Source organism: Emys orbicularis, chromosome 4, assembly GCF_028017835.1.
Source record: "Emys orbicularis isolate rEmyOrb1 chromosome 4, rEmyOrb1.hap1, whole genome shotgun sequence".
Taxonomy (NCBI): Eukaryota; Metazoa; Chordata; order Testudines; family Emydidae; genus Emys; species Emys orbicularis.
The window spans coordinates 88131439-88139410 of record NC_088686.1 but is presented as its reverse complement, the minus strand read 5'-3'; positions in this window follow the sequence as shown (position 1 = coordinate 88139410).

The window sequence follows — 7972 nt, the reverse complement described above, 5'->3', positions numbered from 1 at the left end:
TCTCGGAAACCATCCACTCAATGTGCAGTGGCAGTCAAAAAAAGATAACAGATCATTAGGAATCATTAGGAAAAGGATAGATAATAATACAGAAAATATCATAATGCCACTATATAAACCTATGTTACGCCCACACCCTGAAAATGATGCACAGTTCTGGTTGCCCCATCTCAAAAAAGATATTTTAGATTGGACAATGTACAGAGAAGGGCAAGAAAAATAATTAGGAGCATGGAACAGCTTCCATCTGAGAAGATATTAAAAAGATTGGGACTTTTTAGTATAGAAAAGCGATGACTAAGGGAGGGGGATATGATAGAGGGCTATAAAATTATGAATGGTATGGAGAAAGTGAATAAGGAAATGTTACTTATCCCTTCACATAACACAAGAACCAGGTGTCACCCAATAAAATTAATAGGCAGCAGGTTTAAACCAAACATAAGGAATTACTTCTTCACACACCACACAGTCAACCTGTGGAACTTGTTGCCAGGGGTCATGTGAAGGCCAAAAGTATAACTGGGTTCAAAAAAGAAATTAGATGGATCTATCCTCCATGACTTTATCTATCAACAGCTACTAACCAAGATGGTCAGGGACAACTCCATACTCTGGGTGTCCCTGAACATCTGACTGCCAGAAGCCAGGACTGGATGACAGGGGATGGGTCATTCCCTACATTGCCCTGTTCTGTTCATTCCCTCTGAAGCATCTGGCACTGGCCACTGTCAGAAGACCGGATACTGGACTACATGGACCATTGGTCTGACCTAGCATGGTCATTCGTATGTTCTTATTCTGATCTCAGTTTCTTCCCTTACTTCAGTAGAGTTAATTCACTCCAGTGTAACTGAGATCAGAATCTGAACAATGGGAAACATTATACTGTAACCAAAGCAAGGCCTAGAAGGACAAGATCCCACATTCCCTAATGTAAATGCCTGCAAATTGAAGTATCAGAGGGGTAGCCGTGTTAGTCTGAATCTGTAAAAAGCAACAGAGGGTCCTGTGGCACCTTTAAGACTAACAGGAGTATTGGGAGCATAAGCTTTCGTGGGTAAGAACCTCACTTCTTCAGATGCAAGTGGAACCTTGCATCTGAAGAAGTGAGGTTCTTACCCACGAAAGGTTCTTCTTGCATCTGAAGAAGTGAGGTTCTTACCCACGAAAGCTTATGCTCCCAATACTTCTGTTAGTCTTAAAGGTGCCACAGGACCCTCTGTTGCAAATTGAAGCTGTCCCTAAATCTTCTCTTTTGAGTTCTATTCTGAAGACAATGTATCCTAAACAAAGTTGCATTCAGATGCAAAAAGGTTTCTAAAAGCCATTAAATCTGCTATGAATCTTTCTTACATCAAATAAAACTCCAGCTCCATAGGTTTCAACTTGGGAAATCTAAGAGGCCATCCTGCTATGGAGGAATCTAAAGGCATTCACTCCCCACAATACACAGTTTCAGTGTGGTTGAGTTCCTTTCTCCTGTGAAGCACCTCAGACAGACAAACAGAAATACAGTGCTGTGATTCTTTTATTTCTGATGCCTGTATTTTCACTTTTCAGAAATGACTGTGAAGACAGAAGGAAAAAAAAGCGTAAGAGCAGTCAATCTCTCTCTCTCTCTCTCACACACACACACACACACACACTTAAGCTTTGGTCAGGTTTGGGGGGTTGGGTTCATGCGGCTCGAACAATCCAACCCCAAAGTTCTGCTCCGATCTCTAAATGCTGGCACTGGGGAACAATGCATCATAGGCTTCAAGTCCTCCTTTTCAATCAGATCATCTGGATAAATGATTTCCTGGTGTGCTAGCTAATGTTCTCTTAATGTTACTTAGCTCACCCCTATATAAGGAACCTCTCTCTGTTTTTGAAGGCATTAACTGTTTAACATCATAGGCTATGGGCTTGGCTACACTGGCGCTACACCCCCCGAGCGCAGCAAGTTACAGCGCTGTAAAGCACCAGTGTAAACATTGCCCCAGCGCTGTAAGCTAATCCCCTCGTGGAGGTGGAGTACCTGCAGAGAGTTCTCCCAGCGCTGGCGCGTGACCACACTCACACTTCAAAGCGCTGCTGTGGGAGCGCTCCCGCAGCAGCGCTTTGAAGTTTTGAGTGTAGCCACGGCCTATGTCTACACTTACCATTTAAAGTGCAAGAAGTCCCTTTTTTGCGCTAAAACTGTGGGAGCGTTTACACTTGTTAATGACTTTTTGCTGTGAAACTCAGAAGTTTCACCACAGAAAGAAAACCACCTTCATGAGAGGCATACAGTTCTTTCAGTTGTTCTTTTTGCGCTGTTGTGAAAGTGAAGACACATTCTACCTGTATAATCATCTTTTGGCCTGCAGAGGATATCCCACAGTTCCAAAAGTGACCACTCTGGCCAGCATCTCCACTGCTCTGACGCCAGGTAAAGGGACGTCTGCCCCTCCCTGTGTAAGCCCTGGGAAGTTTAAAACTCCGTTTCCTGTTGCGAGTGCTCATCTGCCCAGGTCACCATGGCTGCTCCACATAGCAAACGATCCCCCTGCTTGGAGCAATGCCGAGCTACTGGAGCTGATCAGTATTTCGGGAAAGGAGGGTGTGCAGTGCCAGCTGCGTTCCAGCCGTAGGAATTTCAATACCTACGAGCAGATTGCACACAGCTTGCAGGAGAAGGGGCATAACAGGGACACACTTCAGTGCAGAGCGAAGGTGAAGGAGTTGAGGAACGCATATCACGAGGCGAGGGAGGCAAACCGTCAGTCTGGTGCTCCACCCCAAAGCTGCCATTTTTACAGTGAGTTGGATGCAATCCTAAGTGGTGGCCCCACCTCCATTGCAAAGAGCCCAGTGGATACTTCTTCATGTCTGGAGGCAGTGGAAAGTGGCCCTAGCCAGGAGGAGGAGGTCATAGATGAAGCAGAGGAGGCTGAGGAAGCTGTGGAGCCCATTGCTGTGTGCACTCAGGACCCCCTTCTCCACTCTGGAGGTGGCTAGCCAGTGTGAGCCGCCACTGTCTGCTGCGGCAGAGGCAGGAGAGCAGAGCTCTGGTAAGTTGCTTTGCTTTGACAATGCATGAAGCAGGTTCAGGGCACAGAAAAGTACTAAGGTGGCTGTGTTTGTGTGCTGGGAGCCCTCCCCTCATGCTAGCCCTTTTCCGAATGAGTGTATGCAATAAACCCTCTAACCCTGCATTCCCTCACCATTGCTGGGTTCTTGTGCACCATGGATGCTTGACTTTTGTCACCAAGACAGTGATTTCTTACCAGTGGTGTATTGCAATGTACACAGTGATTCCTGTATGCATGTTTCACAGCAATGTGTTGCTTTTGTCTCCCCAGAAAAGACTGTGGAAGACCCACCCCCCACTGTAGCAGACCATCTGCGATGTATAAGAAAGCGGCCAAGATGCACTAGGGCGGACATGTTCCTTGAGGTGATTCAGCACTCCCAAGCAGAGACGCATGATAAAAATAAATGGAGAGAAACCATGACAAAGTGGAAAGAGGGAGAGAACCAAGATCGAAAAGAGAATAATGCTTTCCATAGGGAAGCCACGGAGAGGCTAATCAACATTCTGGAGCGTCAGACAGAAATGTTGCATTCTCTCATTACACTGCAGAGTGACCTGATTCGTGCCCGCCCCCCATTGTAGCAAGTGCAGAATTCTTTCCCATGTACTCCCCAAACTCCCACTGCACATTCTTATAGGCTTGCTGCAAATGTTTTCATTCCTCGACAATCCACACCCACAGACAGCTTGTCAAACGACAACTGGAGTTATACATAGTTGTGAGGTATAGGGAGGTTTTGTCTGTTTTTAAAATAAAAGGACAAATTTTTCAAAAAGGTATACAGCCCCCCCACCCACACCTTGTTCCCCACCATCACTCTGGATTGCTATATGTGCATGTGGTGTTTTCTCTGTTTTTAAAATAAAAGGACACATTTTTCAAAAAGAAGCAAGCTTTATTTGTGTGTTCACATATCTGTACATGTCATCACAGCTACAAGTCAACTAGCACTTCATCTTCACTGAAATTACACACAGAACCGCCATGTAGCACAGCACATGCTGCTAACACTTCCTTTCCCAAACACAGCAGCAACATTTAATGATTTTCATTTGCAAACTTTTCCCTCAAGGAATCCGGGATCCTAAGTGCCACATGTTGTGCCCCTCTAATGGCCCTGGTATCTGGCTGCTGAAACTCAGCAGCCAGGTGTTCGGCCTCCACACTCCATGTATGAATAAACCTTTCGTCCTTCCCCTCACAAATGTTATGTAAAGTACAGCATGATGCAATAACCATTGGAATATTTTCCTCACTCATTTCCAGTCTACTGTACAAATATCTCCAGCACGCTTTCAAATGGCCAAATGCACATTTGACAGCCATTCTGCACCTACTCAGCCTGTTGTTGAAATGTTCCTTACTGACATCTAGGTTTTCAGTGTATGGCTTCATAAGCCATGGCATCAATGGGTAAGCTGGGTCTCCCAGGATCACAATGGGCATTTCCACTTCCGCAACGGTGATCCGCTGGTCTGGAAAGAAAGTCCCCACTTGCAGCTTTCTGTACAGGCCAGTGTTTTTAAAGATACATCCATCATGCACCTTTCCAGACCATCCAGCATTAATATCAGTGAAACGCCCACGGTGATCCACTAGTGCCTGCAAAACCATGGAGAAGTACCCCTTACGGGCAGGGCCGGCTCCAGGGTTTTGGCCGCCCCAAGCAGCCAAACCAAAAAAAAAAAAAAAAAAAAGCCGCGATCGCGATCTGCAGCAGCAATTCGGCGGGAGGTCCTTCGCTCCGAGCAGGAGTGAGGGACCATCCACCGAATTGCCGCTGAACAGCTGGACGTGCCGCCCCTCTCTGAAGTGGCCACCCCAAGCACCTGCTTGGTAAGCTGGTGCCTGGAGCCGGCCCTGCTTACGGGGCAACAATAGGGATGTGCATACCATCTATCACCCCACCACAGTTAGGGAAGCCCATTTCTGCAAAGCCATCCAAAATGTCACGCACATTACCAAGAGTCACAGTCTTGCGCAGTAGGACACGATTAATGGCCTTGCACACTTGAGTTACCACGGCACCAATGGTCGATTTCCCCACTCCAAACTGGTTCGCAGCCCATCGATAGCTGTCTGGAGTCGCCAGCTTCCACAATGCGATTGCCACACGCTTATCTACAGTGATTGCAGCTCTCAGTCTGGTGTCCTGGTGACGCGGGGCTGGGGAAAGCTCAGCACACAGTTCCATGAAGGTGGCTCTCCGCATCCGAAAGTTTTGAAGCCACTGGTCGTCATCGCAGACATGCATAACGATACGATCCCACCACTCTGAGCTAGTTTCCCTAGCCCAAAAATGCCGTTCCACAGTGCACAGCTCCTCTGTTAATGCCAAACACAATCGCATGTTGCCAATTTCAATTTCAGGCAACTCATCAGGCATCTCTGTCTGCAGTTCTCTTTGCAAGTTTAAGAACAGCTGCACTGCCAAGTGTGATGTGCAAGTGACAGCTAGCAGAGTAGTGGATAGCAGTGCAGGATCCATTCCTGCTTGTAGATGTGGCGGGAAAGCAGCCAGACAGCGGAGGAGGGGGTTAAAAAAGCCGGGAAAGAAACAAGGAAGTAATGGGGCTGCTGGGACATGAAGCAGTGCACCACGGGACACTGAGCAGGGGGTGCCTTCCGCTCACCCCCACCCCTCACAAGACCTATCGAGAGCGACACACTATGGGATAGCTGCCCTACAGCGCTGCTCTCATTGGCCATGGAAGTGCTGCTAGTGTAAACACTCTATGACTCCTGAGGAATTGAGTGAGTACACAAACCAGTGCTTTAGGGTATGTCTGCACTACGGGATTACTCCGAATTTACAGAATTCGATTTTTGGCAACCGATTGTATAAAGTCGAGTGCATGCGGCCACACTAAGCACATTAATTCGGCGGTGTGCGTCCATGTACTGAGGCTAGAGTCGACTTCCGGAGTGTTGCACTGTTGGTAGCTATCCCATAGTTCCCGCAGTCTCCCCCGCCCATTGGAATTCTGGGTTGAGATCCCAATGCCTGATGGGGCAAAAAACATTGTCGCTGGTGGTTCTGGATACAGCCTCACCCCTCCCTCCATGAAAGCAACGGCAGACAACCATTTCGCGCCTTTTTTCCTGGGTGAACACTGCAGACGCCATACCATGGCAAGCCTGGAGCCCGCTCAGCTCAAGACAGCAGTCATGAACACTGTAAACACCTCGCGCTTTATCGTGCAGTTTATGCTGAACCAGGACCTGAAAAACCAGGCGAGGAGGAGGTGGCGACGGCAGCTCGGCGACGAGAGTGATGAGGACATGGACATGGAATTCTATCAAACTGCGGGCCCCAGCGCTTTGGAGATCATGCTGTTAATGGGGCAGGTTATAGCCGTGGAACGCCGATTCTGGGCCCGGGAAACAAGCACAGACTGGTGGGACCACATAGTGTTGCAGGTCTGGGATGATTCCCAGTGGCTGCAAAACTTTCGCATGCGTAAGGGCACTTTCATGGAACTTTGTTACTTGCTTTCCCCTGCCCTGAAGCGCCAGAATATCAAGATGAGCACAGCCCTCACAGTTAAGAAGTGTGTGGCGATAGCCCTGTGGAAGCTTGCAATGCCAGACAGCTACCGGTCAGTCGGGAATCAATTTGGAGTGGGCAAATCTACTGTGGGGGCTGCTGTGATGCAAGTAGCCAAAGCAATCACTGAGCTGCTGCTACCAAAGGTAGTGACTCTGGGAAATGTACAGGTCATAGTGGATGGCTTTGCTGCAATGGGATTCCCTAACTGTGGTGGGGTGATAGATGGAACCCATATCTCTATCTTGGCACCGGAGCACCAGGGCAGCCAGTACATAAACTGCAAGGGGTACTTTTCAATGGTGCTGCAAGCACAGGTGGATCACAAGTGAAGTTTCACCAACATCAACGTGGGATGGCCGGGAAGGGTTCATGACGCTCGCATCTTCAGGAACACTAATCTGTTTAAACGGCTGTAGCAAGGGATTTACTTCCCAGACCAGAAAATAACCACTGGGGATGTTGAAATGCCTATCCTTGGGGACCCAGCCTACCCCTTAATGCCATGGCTCATGAAGCCACACACAGGCAGCCTGGACAGTAGTCAGGAGCTGTTCAATTACAGGCTGAGCAAATGCAGAATGGTGGTAGAATGTGCATTTGGACGTTTAAAGGGTCGCTGGCGCACGTTACTGACTCGCTCAGACCTCAGCCAAACCAATATTCCCATTGTTATTGCTGCTTGCTGTGTGCTCCACAATCTCTGAGAGAGTAAGGGGGAGACCTTTATGGCGGGGTGGGAGGCTGAGGCAAATCGCCTGGCCGCTGATTACACACAGCCAGACACCAGGGCGATTAGAAGAGCACACCAGGAAGCGCTGTGCATCAGAGAAGCTTTGAAAACCTGTTTCATGACTGGCCAGGCTACAGTGTGAAAGTTCTGTTTGTTTCTCCTTGATGAAAACCCGCCCCCTTGATTGACTCATTCTCTATAAGCAACCCACCCTCCCCCTTCAATCACAGCTTTCGTTCAAAGGAAATAAAGTCACTATCATTTAAAAATCATGTATTCTTTATTAATTTATTATAAAAAGAGGGAGAGAACTGACAAGGTAGCCTGGGTGGGGTTTGGGAGGAGGATAGGAGGAAAGGAAAAGGCTACTAAAAAAGTTCAAAATAATGACAGACTTTTGCTTGGGCTGTCCACTGGGGTGGAGTGGGAGCGTACATGGAGCCGCCTCCTCCCCCGCCCCCACTTTCTTACACGTCTGGGTGAGGCGGCTATGGAACATGGTGAGGGGGGAGGGTGGTTTACAGGGGCTGCAGCGGCATTCTGTGATCCTGCTGCCATTCCTGAAGCTCCACCAGATGCCGGAGCATGTCCGTTTGCTCACGCAGCAGCCCCAGCGTTGCATCTTGCCTC